General features: G+C 44.5%; 1 long non-coding RNA gene and 1 other non-coding gene across 3 annotated transcripts; both read right to left on the bottom strand.

The window, feature by feature from the left end:
* Positions 1-3,267: 3,267 nt before the first annotated feature.
* On the bottom strand, positions 3,268-12,880 carry LOC114590657 (uncharacterized). 2 transcript variants are annotated; one of them, XR_003705142.2, is made up of 8 exons: positions 12,805-12,880; positions 12,390-12,485; positions 10,836-10,979; positions 8,295-8,349; positions 6,047-6,245; positions 5,430-5,542; positions 4,914-4,970; positions 3,268-3,635 (listed from the first exon to the last, which is right to left on the bottom strand). It is a non-coding gene; the product is annotated as an uncharacterized LOC114590657 (long non-coding RNA). The 2 variants fall into 2 exon arrangements; XR_003705143.2 differs by lacking the exon at positions 5,430-5,542.
* LOC114593108 (small nucleolar RNA R38) lies at positions 11,056-11,136 on the bottom strand. Its single transcript, XR_003705602.1, has one exon. It is a non-coding gene; the product is annotated as a small nucleolar RNA R38 (small nucleolar RNA).
* Positions 12,881-21,749: the final 8,869 nt, after the last annotated feature.

Below are 21,749 nucleotides of genomic sequence, written 5' to 3'. Positions count from 1 at the left end.
CATGTATTAACACAGATGAAATGGAAGGTCGAGAAGGAAGAAATACCTGAGGGGAAATGTCAAAAGTAACCATTAAGGAAGAGGAAAAACCCCTACCTGGGCAGACTTTGTACACAGGTGACAGGAGAGGTCACCCAGGCAAGACACAAATCCAGGCTTTCAGCCAAAGCTGGAAATGCAAGCGAATACCACAGGGCAGTTTTGGTCAGCTGAAGTCAACAAATATACCTGTACCAAATTTAAGTGTTACCTTACAAAATGCAGGTGGGACCCCATCCCACCAGCAAAGCAACTCTTCAAATGGATGCTGAAGAGTGTGGTCCAATTCCGCCACAATAGGAAGTCAGAACTTTTTTCCATCAGAGAACTGATTTTTGGGGGACATGTTTTGTCGAGATTTTGTAATGGGCCGTTAAGTCCCAAACTGATCCTTTGGCAGTGCTAAGGAGTCTCTGGATGTTTCCTTCATACTGTAGGAAACCTGACTGCATCCCAACGATCAGTGCAGCCCTGTACACCCTGATTCCAAAGCAAGTCCCTCTGTGTTCAACAGCGCTTACTCCCAAGAAGTGTACACACAGGATCACAGCACTTGGAAGCAGTTGACTGATCATAGGCATGTTTACTGAATCTTCTGTGGTTTCCAAAATCAGGTCTTTTTAAATGTAGAAATTGGTCCATCAGAGGAAAGCAGTTCTAGATTGGAGGAAACAAGTAGCCTTTATGGTTACATGACTAACATTTATCTTTCATGCGAGTAAGGGAAACTCCATGACTAGCACACGACTGAAGCCAAAGTTCTTTTGCCAACTACCCTCCCTCTTTACAATCAAGGAACAGCAGCAAAGCATGATGCTGGTTATGCTTCATGGCAAAACACACCATCCCGATTTAGGTTTTTCTTGTTCCGTGTTGAAATCCAAATAATTTCTTGACAGGTGCGTTTGACCATTGCGCTTTAGTCAATGATACACAATGCTAATGACAGGCTGGGCTGGGGCTCCGTGGCAGCGCCTTGCAGGCAGAAGGTCCAGGGTTTAACCCCTTCTATCTCCAGGAAGGACTTGAGATGCCTTCATCCGAGAACCACAATATGGAGCTAGATAGACCAATGGTCTGACTCAGCAAAGGGCAGCTTCCTATGCTCCCATGTGTATTTCAGGGACACACTGCACCCTGTCTGCAAGATACCTCCCAGTTGGGAGGCTACACAGAGTGCTTCCAGATGGATGCTTATTGAAGAACAGGTACTGCTAACACATGCACTTCTACAGCATCCAACTAGCACTGCCAGCACCCAAATGGCAAACTGTTGCCAACAATGTACTGCAGAATTATTTGCAATATCTGAATGACCTTGTTGCAATATTAAATACCTATCTGGAAGGAACCCATGTCAGTTGTATAGTGTCCTCCTGTTGCCCATTAACAGAATCCATGCATGCTTGAGAAATAAATGGGGATGCATTCAGGCTTGCACCCTGAGCACCTCTTCAAATGCACCTCTGATTTATCGCATAGATGATACGGGTTACACTTCTTTAGGCTACAAATGTGGTAAACTGCAAAACTGGCTATGTTGACTCTTGTGCATTAAACAGTTTTATTAAAGTTACAGATAGGTAGCCGTGTTGGTCTGCCATAGTCAAAACAAAAAAAATTCCTTCCAGTAGCACCTTAAAGACCAACTAAGTTAGTTCTTGGTATGAGCTTTCGTGTGCATGCACACTTCTTCAGATAGGTATTACTGGAAGGAATAGTTTTATTAAAGTTATTTAGGAGGAAAGAAGGCTGCAACCTCCTGTCAAACTTCTGACCACTAGGACACTGGACCACACGAGCAGTGTAGCCCTAGAGGGCTTTGGTGGGGCAGCTCCGTTTGACTCTAGGAAGCAGACTGGCACTGCCTTTATGGAGTTTTATGAAAGACAGTAAACCACCAAAAAAATGTATGGAGCAATACTGACAACTTTGAGCAGTAGATGTTCACAGATAAGCTTTGTACCACATCCTGGGAAACCCTTTAAAAAAAATTCCAGTTTTGTAGGATGCAGTTTTGTAAAGAATGCCTACTTCCCCAATCTGCAGTATACAGTTAAAGCAAGTAACTTCCAACAGTCATGGCTTCCCCTTGTGAAGGGTGTTCAGAATTGTTAGGAGACACCCTCTTTCCCCTCACAAAACAACTTTGTTATCTAATATCCTACTTCCTGCTCCCCTGCAATTAGAAATCCCTATAGCATTGGGCAAGATTCCTGCATTGCAGGGGGTTTGACTAGAAGACCCTTGTGGTCCCTTCCAACTCCCTAATTCTATTATTCCAGAAAAATAGCTCTACTTTCTGCGGTCCTAGGAAGAAGGGGGTCTAGTTTGGCCTTACCACCCTAGAGTAGTGGGAAACAAGCCTTGCCTTCTGGTGCAAGACCAAACATTTGTTCCATCTCTCATCAGTGGTTCTTGCCTGCTTCAAACTGGAAGGAACTGATCCAGAAAGAGTTGACAGCCTGAACTTCCTTCTTTGATAAAGCAACCAGATATAGCATTTTTGACAAACTGTTGGCACTGTATGAATGTTAAACCACCAGCAGCAGATGAAGACTGTAAAATGAAAGTATAAACTCTAGGAAGTGTTAACTGTTCCGCATCATCTCCTGCTATCAAAAGCAGGGGCAAATGGGTGGCTTGAGTCCGGCAAACAAATTTTGTTCACATGTAACAGGGAGTATCACTTTTCTGACCGCTCCTTGTGCCCAAATCTGTGAGTGATTTAGGGTTCAAAACAGTGATCTTCTGTGTTCCTAGGAGAGGCTATCAATGTTCTTCTATTCATTACTGTAATTAAGTGGATAAAGTTCCCTTAAGCTCACTTGTCTGCCGTTATCCATCTTCCCCGGCATTGTGCAGCCACAGGGGAGTGTGGGGTATTTTCTTGGGAAAACTTTGGCTAAGGACCTGACCCGAACAGTGGGCACAGGGGAGAAGTGCCCCAGAGCCTTCTGCAATGCACAAGTTTTGATGTGGATTCCCTCTGGCGAGGAAGCCTGAAGACCACTTGCCACGTAACAGTTCTGATGCCTACCTTGCTATCAGTGTTAAGTTATTAAGGTTGAATTCCTGTGCATGCATACCTGGAAGCGAGCAGTATTGAGAATAGTAGGACTTACTTTTGAGTAAACATGCAAAGCTTGCTTTAGAGGCGAAAGAACTTTAGGGCCAAAAAACAAACACTACCTTTCCCACTAGCATCACACAACATGAGGATAACTGTTTTTTTGTTGGGGAAAAGTTTTTATTATTGTTCTTATTTTACTTCTTTTTCCAAGGATGAGGGAAAAGTGCACGGTTATCCCTCCCGCGTTTTATCCTCACAACATCCTTGTGAGGTAGGTTAACTGGAGAGGCAGTGACTGGCCCAAGATCACCTGGTGAGCTTCATGGACCAGTCCAAGCTTCTAACTGCTCAGGTACGTGGGATACGCTACTTTAGAATCCATGGCTTCCTCCTTTAAGGTTCACTACCAAGGCAGACTGCACTTTTCCACCACTGCTGATCAAGTTTGCTTTCTTGTTCAATGCAGGGAAACTCCTTTTGGGTGGCTCGGCACTTCCAGGCCCTTCTGCTTAAAAGCCAGCACCTGTAAAAGGTATAAAACGATGGCAGAGGAGACGAATCAAAAAATGATGGCTCTGAAAAAATAAGGCTGGCAAAAGAGAACGAGGCCAGAATAGCTGTGTTGGAACCACTTGATCTTTTGAGCTCCAGCAGCTTGCATACAGGCCCATAGGCAGCAGGGCAGAAAGGATAAACCCCATATCTCTGTGGCTGGGTTCCTTCCTTCATGGGCAGCCAACAAAGCCCTTTGGTATTATGTTCAGGGCTAACAAAAAGGCAGCCTTCTTCAACACGTGGTGTACAATGGTACCTCAGGTTACAGACGCTTCAGGTTACAGACTCCGCTAACCCAGAAATAGTACCTCGGGTTAACAGCTTTGCTTCCGGATAAGAACAGAAATCGCACGGCGGCGGCAGGAGGCCCCATTAGCTAAACTGGTACCTCAGGTTAAGAACAGTTTCAGTTAAGAACGTACCTCCAGAACGAATTAAGTTCTTAACCCGAGGTACCACTCTACTACACTCTCTCTCAATGCAGACTGACTTACGATAGTTTGATTTAGACACGTTCAAGGAGGCTAGGACTAGCAGCAGTTGTTTGCCAGGAAAACTAATTCAAACGTGAACAGGCACCAAAGCAACAGCTTGCAGAGGACAGAGGAAGGCAACCCACATCTGGCATGAGCCTCCTGAAGCATCTCACTGGCTGCTGGTAGACTAGATGGGCCCTCGATTCTGACCCAGCAAGGTTGCTTCTTATGTTTGTACCCCAGTCCAACCTCTGCTGCTACTGCAGGTGTTTATGTTGCTGCAGCCACACTGTTCTGCCTCTTCATTTGGGGGAAAGAGAAAACAGGTGGAGCAGCCAGACCATCCTTATGGGCTGCTCATAAAAGGGCAAGCAAGCAAGTGCTTTGCTCCCAGTAAAATTGGAGTGGTGGGCCAAAGCAAAGCATCCCCACTGAAAACTGCTTAACACAACAGGCAGTTTAATTTCTACAACAAGCTACTTGAGTACAGTGTGTTACTAGAAGCACTTGGTCAAACACTACATGATTTCAGGCTGAAAAGGAAACCAGAAAGGCGCCCCAGGTAGGGGGACAGGGGACCTGCCAGAGATCAAGGACTGCTGCAAAGAAAGCTAATGGTATTTTCAGAGACCCACATAAAAGTCTAGCACTGAAATCTGAATAGGCGACACAGCCAAGGACCAAGAGCTGCAAAAAATGTTAACTATGAAATGGAGTCCTTCAACCAGTTATTTTCGGTCATGAAAACAGAAATAGTCCAGCTTACTTACCCATAATAAAAAAGAACTCCTCCGTTCTTGAAATGCATTCTTCTCTTACAGCTGCACCTGTAGCAAAATAAAGGTTCTTTGTTTTTACCTTGCCCTTCAGGTTTTTTGTGCTCAATGTGAAAGAACACCAAAACCCAGAAGTTTCTCAACGTAGGCAGTAAAACCATAAAAAGACCACTAAACATTAACAGCAAAAGCAGAGCTAAATGGCCTCAAGGAATGTGTTGCTTTTTAAAAATAATAATAAAAAACCCTGTTTCATCCTCAAACTATTTGCTTGTTATTTCCCTCAAACTAAGTTTATGTCATATAGCAGTGGTGTCCAAACTTTTTCAAAGAGGGCCAGATTTGATGAAGTGAAGGGCCGTGGGGGCTGACCAAAGTTGTTGACCTTTTTTAGGATTAAATTGTTGAGGGTTTTTTAAGGATTTTACCCTAGGAAATAAACTGCCACAGGGGCTGGATTAAACTGACTGGCAGGCCAGATTAAGGCCCCGAGACGGACTTTGGACATACCTTTCATATAGAAATGCTTCGGCATTCATGTTGCCCACAGACATTCACTCTTTGACAGATGTTTTGTCACCCTCTCTGTGCCAACATGTGTATGACATGCTAGTCCTTTGATGCTGTAAAAAACGATCCAAAACTCCATTACTAACTTGACACCAGCACTTCTTGCACCTTACAAAAGTCTGTCTCCACTTGTGTGGTGCATGCGGACTATAAAGAGTTAACAGTTTTAAGTCTTTATATCCCTCAACCGATTACACCCTCTAGTATAAACAGCCCTGAGACTATGCCAATAATGTGACATTTAAGACACCTACACATGGCACAACAAGAGCGATTATGTTCAGGGCATCACTGCAAGGCGTTTGCATCAGGCATGGCATTTGCTTTAACAAAACTGTCGCTCTTCCCTCTGCAAAGATGTGCATACAGAGTCTTCTACTCGCCCGCCTACTGCTGGGTGAGAGTCCTAACAGAAAGCTTGGCTGTTCTGCTTTGTATCCTGGGCTGATGGGCTTTTGTTATTCCCCAGGCAAATGGTCAGAGAAAAGAAACAGCAGCAATCATATCCCAAGAAGGAATTCTTTGAAAAGCAAAAAAAGCAGGGACACACTGCTTACCAGGGCATTTGCAGTTAATGGAGAGGCAACTTGCAGGCAAAGTTCCAAGGCAAAACAAGAGATCCCTCTACTTCGGTCCTATAATATCATGGCTGAAGGGCTTATATGATTCCAAGGAAGCTTGCAGGAAAAGACATCACTGCATGATGGAAAAACTGGTCTATGTTCTCCCCACCATTTTTTCGCCTCTTAGCTGTAACTGTAAAAGACCAGAGGGAATTAGGTGATCAACAAGGCCTCGTCTCCAATGAGAAAGCAACAACCGCTTGCTATATACTTAATTGTGGAAAGTGCGCTCTGTACTTAAATGTTGTGCCCATCCACCAATGCCACCCCTACCACCCTCCCCCAGCCATAGACGACGCAAACTATGTTCAGGACACCCTGTGACACCCTGACAGCTTATCAGAAGGTTCACAGGGAGAGGTTTAGTGATGGTGGAAAGCCTACGCAGGAAAACAATTGGCTCATCAACATTACCAGCCTGTGCAGCCACAGGGGAATGTTGGGTGTTCGAGGGTGTTTGTGCATGTGGTTTGTTCAGGGTGGCACAGAGGCCCAACAGTTAGAGCAGCACCCCATGTGAAGAGTTTATGCTCCAGAACCCCCCACAATACTCAAGGGTTTTATGGCAGACAAGCAGATGCAGAAAAGGCCTCTGTGACCCTGAAGATACGACGCTGTAAAGCCGATCAACTTTGTTTTCAGGACAAAAATATTGAATATGAAGCTGTCTTATATCAAGCCCAGGGTTGTGTGCTTTGACTGGCAACAACTCTCCAGAGTTCTCAAACACAAGGCATTTCTCGTGCTGCTGAGCCAAGGCCTCCTTCCAGTCAACAACACAATAAAAGTGGAAGTAGAAAAATGGCATTTTCTTTTGCTCCAATGATTTTAGTGCTGCAAGGAGGCCAGGCAACTCCTCCATCTATGTCAAAATACTGGCACAAGGAACATTCAGTTTTGTCTATCCTGTTCCCAGCCAAGCATACATTACCTCTTTGCCTCTGATACCAGCTTCAGATATATGAATCTCTACAGATTCAAGAAATTTTAAAACTAGACGACAGATTGTTCTCCCTTTGACTGGCATCTTTGGAGTACCCTGTGGCTACTGTAATAGCCTCCAGAAGGGGACTGGTGTTGCGAAAGGCCCGCTTTCAGAAACCCTTCCATCTCAAATCAATGCCAGAGAAACTACTGGAAAATGTAGCCCAACAGCTGAATTTTGAATCACGATGCTGCGGGAAGGATATAGCGGTCACACCTATCTCAAAAGAAATCACTCCTACCAAAGACAACTGTGAGATGGCAAAGTGGGCAAGCCTCAGTGCATATTTATTTTCCCTCATAGCTGAGTTTTCAGACAGGGATAACATCACATCACAGGCTTTTAGGAGGAGTGTGACAGATGAAAAAGCCAACATTAGGACTGATCCAAAAAAGCTGTTAACTTCTTCAACTGCTTTCCTGTGGTGGCTAAAATATATTCAATCTTTCCTCCAAGGCTACATACATGGCCTTTTTCTCATAACAACCCTGTGAGGGGGGAAAGAGACCAGCCCAAGGTATCCCAGGCAGTTTTGTGGCCATGTTGAGGACCTGAACCTTGGTCTCCCGAGTTCTAGTTTGGCACCTTGCCTATTACACCACGCCAGCTCTGAAATATGCAAAGTTTAGGGTGTGATGACTTTTCACTTGGTTTCTCAGCAACCGCCTGTTGAGATCATGAAATTGCATCTTCTGCCTCCATTGAAGAGTTCAGGATTTTTCCATATTCTCCAAAAAATTAAAAAGGATCTTAAAGTGCAAATGTTTCTTTGGTGTTGGCTGATGGATGGATTTTGCCCCCTTGAAGAGAATTTGATTGTTGTGTTAAAATATGGAGGCCGCTGGCTTAATGTTGAGGCATTAAATCAGGGTAACCTTTAAGCCCTTGCCATTTCTATCAAACAAGCAAGTCCCGCCCAGGATTTCTCAGTCATGTGATGTTGTGGACAGAATGGTGGACTTCGACTAGCAAGATCCAAGTATTATTTCCAACCACTTGCATTGCTTAAAATGTCACAAATAAGCATTTACACTTGATTTAGAGGCCAAAACCTAAACCCCATCCAGTCATAACTTCTCAGGCTTCACTGAAATGAGGGAGTCTGGTCCTTGGCAACTCACATTCCACTGACATGAAGGGATTATCAAATTTGTCAGAAGCCAAACAAATGAATAAGCATTACCCTGAGCTCCTTACCCTGAGCAGCTGTTTCCAAACTGACTTCTGAGTCCAGAGGCAAATGGTCTGCATCCTGTGGAGCCAAACATATCAATTTTATTTCTTCATTTTGCTTTTAAAACTTGCACACTGCTTTCAGACAGTTTTCTTGAATAACAACTGAATCACAAGCCCCATGACAATTTGTTATTCAAAAGGAACAAGAGTCCAGTTTGGAGGGAAAGGGCTTCATCTTGTTACTAGATAAAAAATACGATCTTGTCTTTGAGAGTTCATCTGTTTTGTGCAAAATGAGGACAATGTGGAATTAAATCAAGACCCAAATTTAATTCTAGTGAATTCAGCAGCTTCATTTCAGTCCTGGGATAAACCAGACATTTAGAAAACCAGACATTCCAGTTTGTGGCACAAAGTTATTCTGCTCAACGTACGTTGGGGTGGTGTTGTACACACAATTTCAGATACCTGGGATTTCTGGCTTACTAAGGTTCACGTAACAGGATTCTAATGGGCACTTTAAAAACTTCAAATACCACCAAAGTATCATATATTTCTTATTGCAATCTACTCAACCAACAAGCCTACTTCCAGTTCTACAGCAAACATATTGCAAGGGAATGTAGTGATGCAAACAAGCCATGGCAAGTCTTCGGCTTGCACACTTCTCCCTCCCTCTTCCTTTTGCTGCTGAAAGGAGATCAGATGCATCTACTTTTAAACCAACCACAGTTCCCATTATGCTCAAAGTTGGGAAGGTGTGCCACAAAAGAATGGGGATGCGAGGGGAAGTGTGCAAACCCACAGCTCATCTTCACATGGGATAGCAGCAAGTCGTAGATTACTGCTGTGTCTGAATCAGGCCTAAAGCTTGTCTTCCAAAACATATTTGAGCAGTAGTACTTTGACAGTTAATCCACCATCTGCTTTCCCCAACTGGATTCATCACTGACACGTCTGTCCAGCTCCAGATGAAAGTAGACGTGACTTTAAGCACATTTTTGCATCATGCGCTTGCAACTGTCAACATCTTTGTTTACAAAAACAATTGCAGGGCCATGGATGGTTAATGCTTTCCTCCAATGTCATTTTCCAAGTGAAAATTCCCCCACCAACTCCCCCCCCAAAAAACCCACCCTATACACAAAGCTATTATGTCACAATTTTAAAAATATTTAAAGTTGGGGAAACAGTGCAAGGTGGAAAAAGTTAAACCTCTTTCCCAATCCTCATCTGCATTCCTCTGCAGCCCCTGGCTGTTTTGTCAACAAAAATTAGTAGGCTGTTGCAAAAAAACCACACCCCTGAATTAAAAAAAGTGCTCTAAGTCACGTTTAGTTTGATCCTCACTCTTCCCAAGGAATGGCCCTAGATGATAATCTGCTAGTTGCAGCATACCAAACTGTTGCCATTGTGTTCATCTGCACATTAAGAGCAGCATCAAATTTCCACTATATTAGCGGAATTCATCTTTACTTGCTTCAGAGCATTCAAACAATGTGGGCCAGCAGACAAAGCACACCTTCTTTTACAGGGGAAAAAAATCCCTTACATTTTTGTGTGTGCGCATACTTAACACTCTGCAAGAAACATCCAGCCCAGAAAGTATTTTACATGTCCTAGGGGTGCTTGTTGGAATCCCAACTTTGCACAACCAATGTCATGGAGATGAAGGACAACTATTTCAACATGAAGCTATCTTATATTGAATCAGATCATCAGTACATCTAGCCCAGCATTTTTTACTCCGACTGGCGTTGGGTAGATTTTAGAGACGTGCTGAATTTCTGAATGAACGCTACTGGCCATAGGAACATACTGAATTTTTGAATGACTACAGGAATGCATCAAGTCAAGAGGGATGTGTTGCCTATGTGGGGATTTTCAGGGGCCAAAATGACCAAGCAGAAAACTACTGCCCTTCCAAATGGCCACAGCAAGGCATTGGGCAAAGGCTGCATGCTGTCCAATCACCTCCAGTTATTTCTACCCTCACCTGCAATCAAGAAGAGTTGCAAAATGGTGATAGGTATGTCAAAGTCTCCCACTCATCCCTACAAACACTTGACAACGCACTTGGTATTTTATGCAAGGATATTTAACAAGATACATCCTATGCCAGTGACCATTTGGAAGGGCAATCTTTTGACATTTAAAGATGGTCACCCACCCACTCCAAAAGAATAAAAAATAGTGTGTAAACAACTAATCACATTTGATTAATTCATTCCAATTGCCATTCGGAAATTGACTATAACCCTATAGGAATCTGTGCATTCTAGTAGCCTTCCTCATTTTAGCACATTGCAAGACTTTATTATTATTTCATTATTTATTAAACAAGGTCCTTTAAAGTGGCTTGAACTTGGGACCTTCTGTGTGCAAAAGTACTAATTTGGATTACACAATAGCAACTGTGTACACACTCTTCTGAGGAAGTCACACGCAGGAGTAGACAGAACTCAAAGTCTCATATCGGATCAGTCAGGCTCATGGGATTTTATACCTGCAACCATAAAGAAATGAATCAAGCAACCAACAAGACTGCAGGCACACGCTTACCATTGTGCATATGAATCAGATAACCACACGGTGGCTAACACAGGCTTCATTTCTTTTCAAGGGACGTGGTCTCAGGTGTTTACATCTCAACACAAAGAAACTTTGCGTCTTCTTGACTGGTTTGCTTGAAAAATCACATGCAGCCTGAGAACGGGAGAAGTGAAAGGTTAGGGACAGCGGTACAATTCAGCTATTCTGCAGCTTTCAGGTTTCCCTAGAGCTGAGCTTCAGAATCGACAACTCCACAATGAGAAAGATTTCCTTTTCAGACAGGGATAACTTTATATCATCACAAGCTCAGCTCTGGACAACTCTGGCAAAATGCACATGGTAAAAGCAACTTCATTTCTCTTCCTCGTGGCGACATCTAGCGGACAATGCACAAAACCTACCTGGGGTGGGCATTCCCCCCCCCTTGACTTCAAGGGGTGGTAGGTATCCAGTGCTGGCCAGATACAGAGTAAACCCACAGAAAATAAAACACATGACTAAGTTGGCTCCATTAATTTCAGTGTGCCTACTCTGTATCAGACCAGATTGTCTCCCCTTCTATACCCAATGGATCACTGCTCTCTGCAGGCGAGGGCCTCCTGCAGATCCCATCTTATCAGGAGATCTGCTGGCATGGACATTTAGTGTGGTGGCACCTTCTCTTTGAAATTCCCTTCACTTGAATATTAGACAGCTGCCCTCTCTGGTTTTTTCAGCACCTACTAGCTGCATCTGTTTTGAACAAGTTTTATCACTTGTTGCTTTCTCCCCTGAGCTCCTTTAGAAGGGAGGGCAGAATATTAATCTTGCAAATAAATCTTACAATAATTTGTTGGGGACCACATAAAGGTAAAGGGACCCCTGACCATTAGGTCCAGTCGTGACTGACTCTGGGGTTGCGGCGCTCATCTCGCTTTATTGGCCGAGGGAGCTAGCGTTTGTCCGAAGACAGCTTCCGGGTCATGTGGCCAGCATGACTAAGCCGCTTCTGGCGAACCAGAGCAGCACACGGAAACGCCGTTTACCTTCTTGCCAGAGCGGTACCTATTTATCTACTTGCACTGGCGCGCTTTTGAACTGCTAGGTTGGCAGGAGCAGGGACCGAGCAACGGGTGAGCTCCCCGTCGCGGGGATTTGAACCGCCGACCTTCTGATCGGCAAGTCCTTATGCTCTGTGGTTTAACCCACAGCGCCACCCACGTCCCTTTGGGGACCACATACTGGCAATCAAAAACAAGCAAGCTGCAGCCAAGAGATCACCATCCTCTTCTCTTTGCATCTTCTTTTCTACTCTCCTTGCCAACCACATGAAATTGGGGCCAGGATGGGCTCCACACCCTTCACACAAAATACATGAGGGCAGGGAGTGAAGAGGAACTTATAGGATCTGTAACTTCTTGGTACTGTACTTAAAAGAATGCTCGACAAACCTTACCTATACAAAAATACATTATGTATATTTCAAGCAGGAATGCAAACAAATCCATGGTTAGTTTTTGCAATTCCCTGCTCTTTCCCCTTAACTTTCTGCAACCAGTACAATATGCATCCCAAAATACACACCCCTTTAAATCAACCAACTTGCTCCAATTGGGACCAGAGGCTCGTAAAGCACAGGCCAGAGTGGCTCCATACTCGCCCTCCTCTCGTGTTCTTCTCCTGCAAGAAAATAAAGGATGCGATTCAAAACGTTTAAGGCTGTGCAACTCATCAATACACTCGTCTTTCTCAACCTACAGGGGGGAGGCTCGCTTTACTGGCCTGATACGCACCAACAACCCGTGTAGAGTCGGGGGGGGGGGGAGGCAGTTAAAATCACAAAAAAGCTAAGAAAGAAAGAAAGGAGCCAACCAATAAATAAATGTTCCTGGCTGTGCACAAGCGCCCCCGGGACACATATCACAAGCTCACTTCTGCTTAGGAGCGGCAGCCGTAGAGGATTACAAGGGATCCTACGGAGAGAAACCGCGCTACTCACCATCACTGCACCTCTGAAGCCGGTAGCAAGGAAAGAGAAAGCAGAAGCGCCTGCGCAAACTTTGACCGAGGTTTCCCGCGGGCGGGGGAAGAGCTCCTCTCGCGAGACCGAAAGCTCTTTCGGGAAATGTAGTTTTTTAGAACTTAAATCCTCCGCTTCAGTACAGATGCAAATACTGTACTCTCGAATGCTTTTCACTCAACTGTAGTTTAATTAATGCAGCCTGCAGAAAAACAGCCTCACCGCCGTTTCAGAACTTGACACCTCCTTTGGGCAAACCCTAAATGCACTAAAAACGAAAGAGCAAGACCTGTCATAAGAAGATCATTGAGGCTTACTTCTGAGTAAGAGCGTTTATAATCCTGCCTAAGCAAATACCGCGGTGCAACTGACAGGAACAGCATGTGTGATCCATCAGAGTCGAGTTTGCTTTTCCCTTTAGCAAAAACTAAGTATTCATAATTGTACAATTACTGTTTTGTATAATTATTATTTTGTATAATTGTTATTTTCTGTAGGCACAGACGTCCTTACTACACATATCAACGAATCATGCTTATTCAGAGTGAGTCCCAGTGATTGCAATGTGGACTTAAAAGCAATCCTTGAATAGTTTTACTCAAAAGTAAACACTTCTGAGTGTGGAGGGGGCACATTCTCCAGTGAATGGGCACTAGGTTCTGCAGTTTGGGCAGGGTAGCCTTTGTTTCATTTTCAAGTTGATGGAAAGGAACGTTCACAAATAAAAAGAGTCCTACTTGATCAGATTAAAGACCCTTCAAGTTCAGCATCCTTCTAGTTCTCAAGGAGGCCAGTCAGATGCCGGTGGGAAACTCACAAGCACAAGAGCATTCTCCCCTCCTGTCGTTTCCAGAAACCAGTATTCAGAGACCAGCACTCTAACCATTAATTCACACTGCCTAGTTGTACCATTTTGCATTTCTTAAGCTCAGGGATGGAATATGTGTGGCCTGCCAGCTCCCAGCAGCCCTAGCCCGTGGGGCCAATGACCAGGGATGATGAGAGCTGGAGCCCAACAGCATATGGGTAGTCACAGGTATTCCATCCGCCTTGCTTGCTTTAGCTCCTGCACTGTGAACTCATTACATAACACAGAATTTAATGGCTGGAGTACACTGCATTTGCCACGAGGGTGTTGGTTAAAGCAGACACTTAGGCAGGACTGGGTGTTCCTCATCCCAGCTAGAGCATGTATTACTTATCCTATGGCTTGATATTATTATTATTATTATTATTATTATTATTATTATTATTATTATTATTGGTATATAACTCCATGCCTCTAACTTTCCTGCAGCGGTGGAATTGGGATGTAGAGATTCAAAATGATTGGAGATCCAAGTGAAATAATATATTGACTTGGTAAGTAAGGCAGAGATGGAAGTGGAAGGTGAAGCTATTTGAGGCATCCAGTTAAGAAGACCACTGACAGCAATAAATGATGAACCAGCAAGCAAATCAGGCGCCTCAGGATATACAGTTGCATCCATTTGGAAACACACTTTTTCCTGATTCTGGAATATTTTGTCCAAATTCTGCTGCTTGAAGCTTGAGCACACTTTCCCACTAGGGGGTGCTCCAGCCACACACAAACTTTTAGCAGCAGACCTTGGCTAACATTTCAAGGGGAAATGAAATGAACAGTCTTACTACATCCCTGCTGAAGGACATCACAAGCAAATAAAATCTAGACTGAGCTTTTTTTATTATTCATTTAAAAAGTCACCTGTAAGCAGGACTCTTTAGCAACTCATCCATATCTGACCAAATGAGAGAAAGGTATAAACTTGGCTATTCTACATTACTGTATACAGTGGTACCTTGGGTTAAGTACTTAATTCGTTCCGGAGATCCGTACTTAACCTGAAACTGTTCTTAACCTGAAGCACCACTTTAGCTAATGGGGCCTCCTGCTGCTGCCGTGCCGCTGGAGCACTATTTCTGTTCTCATCCTGAAGCAAAGTTCTTATATGGAAATGGATTTTGCATAGCATACCCTCAAAATGTAGCAACGCTGAAGGAAAATTGGTACACAGTTACATTTTAATGGTACTTTTATGCATTATGCCTTGTAAAAGGAATCTTTCTCAGCCCCACCTGGAGATGCCAGGGATTGAACCTGCGACCTTCTGCATCTCAAGCAGGTGGTCTGCCGCTGATCTACAAACCTTCAACTTGGGGGTTGAGGGATTTTTTTCCTACAAGGTCATATGCTTGCAGCCCAGACCCACCACATTCATTCTGGAGACTGATAAAATATGCCCCCCGTTCCATACTTGGACCTTGATGCTATATTTAGTAGTAGTAATAGTAATAGTAGCAGTAGCAGTAGCAGTAGTAGTAGTAGTAGCCCCAGCCTAGTAGCGCCAGGTTGCCCCAGCCACTCTGGGTGGTTTCCTACAAAAATACAGAGGGAAAGGAAGGGGGGCATTAAGCATTAAAAGCTTCCTGAAACAGAGCTGCCTTCAGATGTCTATGAAAAGTTATATGGTTGTTTAACTCTTTAACCTCTGCTGGGAGGGCATTCCATAGAGTGGGTGTGAGTACCGAGAAAGCCCTTTGCCTGGTTCCCTGTAATTTTGCTTCTTGCAGTGAGAACCACCAGAAGGCCCTCGAAGGTGGACCTCAGTGTCCAGGCAGAATGATGGGGGTGGAGGGAGATGCTACAGTCCAGACATTTCCTTGGTTCTCTTTATTATTGTAAAAATTGATTCTCACTTAATATTCTGAAAGTGGGGGGTGTCATTTTGCAACTTGTCTGAGTACACCTTTTTTCCAATGCTTAAGAGATTGATGGGTCAAGCAAGTCTGCAGCGAAACCATTAGGTTGGGTGGGCTAACCCTGCCCTATCATCCAGGCTGTGGCTGGAGACAGATGACAAGTTTTTGCAAGACTGTTAAAGATGTTGTGTTAGAGGCATGTTCCTTCTTCCCCTCTCACCCCTAAATCTCACCAGTTCTCCCTGTTCCCAGCACCTGGCATAACAATTTCTACCCTCCCCTTAACCTCCATCTTCCTCCTCTCCCAGCCCACAGCCTTGTTTGTTCCCTGCCCCCTGCCCCCAACCTGACGCATCCTTTAACCTTGCAATGCCTGTGTGTGTGTAAAATGTGTCTTTGTGGGACTGGGTATGTGATTGTGCACGTGTATTTGTGTGTTTCCCTGGCAGACTAGAAATCCATTAAATAATAACAAAACAACTACAGCTGCATCTAACACAGGCGCAGCTTTGGATTTGGACCAAAAGGAGGATGTGTAAACACCTCACAAACAAATCAGGATGATTGCAGGATGGCTGCTCAGTGTCATATAACCTCCCCACAAACAAACCAGCATGAATGCTCAATAAAGGCTTGATGTAATCTAAGCTCTGCATAAGCTTTGGGCAAGCAAATCAGAACGATTGCTCAATAAACAGGTCATCTGGAGGGGTGCTTATGTTTAAAACTGAAGCAAGGGTGGAAGATAACAATGTTTTGACATACAAATATTTATTCTGCTCATCATCACTTGACAGGCAGCCATTACTTTTAACAAGCAACCAAAGTCGCTTCATATCAGCCTTGAGGATGTTCCTTAAGCCTGAGAAAACACAGAAACAATTTTAGTGCCACAGAGCCCAAGATAATACTCACGGTTAGGGCTTGAATCGGCTTTTAAATAGGTCTGCAATGTGAATGTTCCACCTACAATGGCATATTGGATTCCTCTTTTGTGTTCAGTACCTGTACCAGGGGTATCAGAAGCAAAATATTGCATTGTGGAGTATTTTGGATGCCTGCCAGCCACACCCTTTTCTCTGGAAATGCCATTCCATTTCCTTTCCCCTAGTTTTTGCCTCTGCCCATCAGTTGGTCAACTGAAGAAGAAAATGGGCCCAATATACAGCAGTGGCTCTCTAGGGTTTATGACAGGGAATCTTTCATAGACCTATCTGGAGATGCTGGGGATTGAATTTGGGCCAGGTGGCGCTGTGGATTAAACCACAGAGCCTAGGACTTGCTGATCAGAAGGTTGGCGGTTCAAATCCCCATGACAGGGTGAGCTCCCGTTGCTCGGTCCCAGCTCCTGCCAACCTAGCAGTTCGAAAGCACGTCAAAGTGCAAGTAGATCAATAGGTACCGCTCCGGTGGGGAGGTAAATGGCATTTCCGTGTGCTGCTCTGGTTTGCCAGAAGCGGCTTAGTCATGCTGGCCATATGACCCAGAAGCTGTATGCCGGCTCCCTTGGCCAGTAAGGCGAGATGAGCGCCGCAACCCCAGAGTCGGCCACGACTGGACCTAATGGTCAGGGGTCCCCTTTACTAAAGGAGAAGCTGACAGAATCGTGTCATGCTTGCTCCTTCGCAGAGTGCTGCGTCTTGCAGTTTTTTGGTGTTTTTTTTAAAGGAGAAGGCTTACTTGGAGCCTTGGGATTGCATTGCAGCATTTCAGGACAGCCTTCCTGCAGTGATCATCTCTTTCAACATATGGCCAAAGTGGGTAAATGGGTTGTGAAGAGCTCAGTGCCTCCACGATGACAGCTCCTTCAGGCATCAGTCCAGAGGGAAGAATGGATTCCAGGGTCAGGAGAAACCAAACTACTGGAGCATAGTGGCTGGGTAGCCTGGAGGTTTCTAAATGGATACATCTGCTCTCAAACAGCAGGGGCTTCTTGATCTGAGGTGTCTTGTGGTTGAGGTGCTTGGCCTGGAGAAAGAAGACAAAGGAAGAGGCATGCTGAGCAATGCAGCCACCCGCATTCCCCATTTCAAAATGAAAACCATGCATCCATTCTTCATGCAGTCTGTTTTTCCTTCTTTCTGTGCATTTTAAAAATAATAATTTACAAACAGATATTTGCATATACTCTTATGGACCTCAGGATTTGGGATTCTGGAGAGAGAGGCCACATCAAGTCTTTAAGGAGAAGCTTAACCAGTTAGGTCACTTCCAGACAACCTGTTTGTTGAGCATTCATCTCAATTTGTTTGCCATGAGGATAGACAACAATACTTCAAGAAATTGTTATCCCACACTTTCCAAGACATTTCCCCATCAGCAGAAAAAAAAAGTCTAATTTGGGCAGGGGAAAGAAAGCAAGTTTGTTGCACAAGAGCTCCCATTGCACTTTAGCTGTGCAACCTGAATTTCCCAATACTATATGATTGAATCCCACCAGAAAATAATGACAGTCTGGAAGCACCCTTAGGTTATTTCCTCAGGGAATCCTGGGAATTACAGCTCCAGCAGATAACAGTTAGAGACTTGTTTGAGATTCCTGAGTATACTCCAGAAATAAAGTTCCCATTGGTCCCTTTGTGGAAAACTTGCAAGCTAAACCAGTTTAGGCCAGGGTAGCACTGTAATGGAGCCCGTGTCCCTCTGCACCATTGCTATTCCTCTCTCTCTCTCTCTCTCTCTCTCTCTCTCTCTCTCTCACACACACACACACACACACACACACACACACACGAATAGCACCAAGGTGATGTTTGTCGGACTCCAACTCCCATCAGCCCCAGCTATTGGCCATGTTCACTGAGGCTAGTGGGAGTTGGAGCCCAACAACATCTGCCAATGGCCATGCGAGCAGTGCTGAGTCTGGGACAGAATCAGTAGCTGCAGGAGATGAGCCATTTGGGCTTGCCGGCTGGATTATTCCGGCTGGAACCCAACCACCTCCATCTCGAGCTCCTTTATCTCAGCTGCACAGAAATCCTTTTATGTGTGAGGCTGGGAAAGATTTCAAACGCACAAAACAAACAAACGAGCAAACAAACCAGTAGCTGATAGGCGTGCAGGCAGTTAGATAAGTTGTCGCTCTGAAATAATGGTGCGTTTCTCCTTCCTCTCCTTGAAGGAGGAGGGGGAAACAAATGAGAAAAGAGGCTGCTTTTTTTTTTAGGAGGGTGCTTGTGTTTTCCTTCCCCTTCCACACACTTTCCTCTGTTCTCCATTGCTCTATGTCAGGCATCCCCAAACTCGGCCCTCCAGATGTTTTGGGACTACAATTCCCATCATCCCTAGCTAACAGGACCAGTGGTCAGGGATGAAGGGAGTTGTAGTCCCAAAAGGGTGATGGTCTTAGAAAGGGTGGTGGTCTTAGATGCAGACGCTAACTAGGCTTTGAGAACGAGGGGAAGTAGTGCAAATGATGTCATCACAAAGAGACTCCTGCTCCTGCTTCATGTATGATGCTCCATATGCAATGGCACCGCCGGGGCAGGACTTTCCACTCAACAGAATGAGCAGGAGGACACACACACATCCTCATGTAGCAGAGCTGACTTACCACATTTGGGAATAAGTGAAGTCACACACTTCACCATCTAAGGAGGGCAATATGTTCTTGCAGAGGGCCTTGGATCTCACTTTCTGCAAGAGCATATTCTGGTGTGGACATAAAGCCTAATAAGCAATTTCCTGAATAATTCCTCATGGGTTTGGTTGTGGATAACTGAGATCCCCGAGGCATTCTGTAATGGATGGATGAATGGATGGATGGATGAATGCACCATAACTCATCGCTAAGGAATTAGCAACTTCACGGAAACAGCCACTTGGACTGAATGTCTAGATAACAATTCCAAAGTCCTGTCCAGTCTTGTCATACAATCTGTACAAAATATGATGTGGATTTATTTTATTTTTTTTGGAGGTGGGTCTCTATTTAACATTATTTGTTTTGTAAGGTTATACAGAGGGTCATGGAAGAGGTCTTTCCAGGACACTACTTTTGAAAGGCAGTATATTTGAAGCAATTTTTTTTCTAAGGAAAAATGACTAAATGCCATGGAGTAATCCCATACAGACAGATCTACAATACACCCTTAAATGGACTTTATACCAGCTAAACTGTCATGGTTTCCTCCAAAGAATCATGCAAAGTGGAATTTGTTGAGGAGGTTGGGAATCGTCTACTAAGGATTTCTAGCCCCCTTAAAGAACTACAGTTCCCAGGGTTCCCTGGGGAGAGAGGATTAAGCTGCTTGAGAAACTGGAGTGCTTAGCAGTTCCATTACAAGAAACCTAAGGCAGTGCTTCTCAAACTATCTGATGTGGTGTGGTAGACAGGTAATTTTCCAAACATGCCAGGGAGGAGTTGCATATTTAGTCCCCCAAGCATCCCACTCAACTTGGGGTTTGGTGGTATCACTGTGGACCAGCAGCCAATGGCTCACGGACCAGCACTGGTTTTCAGACAACCACTTTGACTAACCTAAAGGGCTATGGACAGGCTTCCCAGTGGCATTCATGGAATCCAGGAGGTGTGAGTTTAGCAAAAGACCTCTAGCTTGCTTTGCAAAAAAACAACCTAACTTCAAGCACCCTAGGCAAGCAATGTCAGACTTCCCCACGTCTCTCCTTTTTAAACAAAAACAAATCCGGCAATAGAAAGTGCTGTGTGTAGCTTTAGAGGGTCTAAATATCTTCAGCTGCTCCTGGCCTTCCATATATTCAAGCATTTCCCCTTTATTTTCCCACAGCTGTCATCTAAAACAAGTCTCCCTGCAGAAGACGAGTGGGAGGGAGGGAAAGACGTGCATTGTGCAGAGATGGCTGATCTTTTCTGGCATCTGTGTTTATTTGTGAAGGAGAGAGGGGAATAACTCACAAGTGGCATCCTCCTTCCTCTCCTCTCCTCTCCCTCTCTTTATCTCTCCCCTCCCCCTCCAATAATACCCTGACAATTATCACTCAGCATAGCCATTTTGGGGGAATAACAGCACTGCTCATTCATGCTGTTTGTTCCAAGAAATGCTCTCGAGGATTTGAATAAGAAAATCGGCTTCTGGCTGGGTGCTCAGCTTTGGAGAACCCACATCTTTGTCCTCTGTTTCCCTATCATTAGAAACAAGAAAATGGGAAGAGTCCTACTGAACCCTTTGCAAGCGCATTGATTCCAGGCCTGCCTGTCCAATGGTGGACAAGGCTCAGCTCTGGGTCATACGGACAGTGCTTTACAGATGGACAGCTGTTCTTCCAGCAGTGGATATATTGGGGCCATCATGTACAGCCACAATGCCAAGGGACCCATGGCCGGGTTTTGAGGAAAAGCAAACATTTTATTGCTAGCAATCTGCTATAGAAACATTAGAAAGCCGCTGTCCTAGTGAATGACGTTGAAGCCTGGAGAGACCATGAACCATAAGAAGATGGTGCCAGAGGCTGGTGTCATGCATTCAAAGCATGCCTTTCAGCAGATAGACCGCAACCTCATCAAGGACATCCCCATGGAGAGCCCTGCAGTAGACTACTCCTAAAGTTACTGAGGAACCAATGATATTTGCTTGTGTATGACGTGGAAAGAAAAGGATGCAGTCTACTTTTTATGCACATAGACAGAAGCTGGGTGTTGAGATTTGGCAGTGGCTTCATGAGCTCACTCAGACTCAGAGGGCTGAGTGTCTAGAGGTGACCGAACCACATCAATGATGGAGTCCTAACAAGTTCCATGGTGTAAAGGTAGTCATTGCTTCCGTCTTCTCCAGATTCAGTTTAAGTAGGTTGGCATGCATGAGGCCACCACCCTGGAGAAGCTAAGCAGTTCTGGACTGATTTGGTTAGAAGACCTCATATGCCACTTTCAGTCTCATGATGGGGAAGAAAAGGAGGGATATAAATGTAAGAAAATAATTTGTGTCCAGATATTGGGAAAGCACTGAAATTATGGGACCTGGATCATATGAATGTGATGGGCTGGGATTTTTACTTGAGGGATATGGCTGTTACTCCAGTAGGTTTTTTTCATATGTATTTTGAGTTCTATTTTGTATATAATTTTGAGTTCTTTTGCATTGCATTTGATTTTTGCTTTATATATCACTTTGAGATTATTTTAAATATTAAAATATTAGGAAATTTTCTAAAATAAATAAATGAAGGGGGGGGGGGATGAAGACAGGGTGCCCTCAGGACACCGGTGGCACTGGAGATTTTGT

This window comes from Podarcis muralis, chromosome 2 (assembly GCF_964188315.1).
Source record: "Podarcis muralis chromosome 2, rPodMur119.hap1.1, whole genome shotgun sequence".
NCBI lineage: Eukaryota > Metazoa > Chordata > Lepidosauria > Squamata > Lacertidae > Podarcis > Podarcis muralis.
Note: the sequence above shows the minus strand (reverse complement) of the source record. Positions and strands in the feature narration are given on the sequence as shown.